Source organism: Limulus polyphemus, unplaced genomic scaffold (genome assembly GCF_000517525.1).
Source record: "Limulus polyphemus unplaced genomic scaffold, Limulus_polyphemus-2.1.2 Scaffold3936, whole genome shotgun sequence".
Lineage (NCBI taxonomy): Eukaryota > Metazoa > Arthropoda > Merostomata > Xiphosura > Limulidae > Limulus > Limulus polyphemus.
Genome location: NW_013669546.1, coordinates 62983 through 63539, shown reverse-complemented (window position 1 = coordinate 63539; position 557 = coordinate 62983).

Here is a 557-nt window from a genome sequence, read left to right as displayed (position 1 = left end):
CCTTTCACCCTCATCATGTTATGAGCACAAAAACTGGAAAGGTTTCCTCTTCTCTAGTTCAAGATTTGGTTTATAAAAAGCTAAAGTTTAGTGCAATATAACCTGCCTAAAAATTTTCCTCTAAAAAAAACTCACTAATTATCATTAAAAAAAATTAAACCAGAGACAGGTAGTTTTCAAACTGTAGAAACAGATTTTAACTAAAACCAAATCATATAAATAATGTTTGGTGAACTCTATTCAGGAAAAGGTAGACTTAAAAATATAAAATATTTGTTACATAAAGGGGCCAACATAGTAATGTAACCATTTTTGTTTTTGTTTAAAAAAATACATTTAAAGAAACCAATAGAGTGGATAAGTTTAAAACTAAATTAGATAGTACTATTGAAACCTTTGATGTTATTTTGCTAAAATCTACCCCATTGCACAATAAAACTACAAGCCTATTTAGAACTAAATATTCATAGTAATCTCTCAGAAACTAGTGTAAATACATTTCTTGAAAAACCATCATCTGAATGTCACTAATGCCAGATATATATATATATATATAT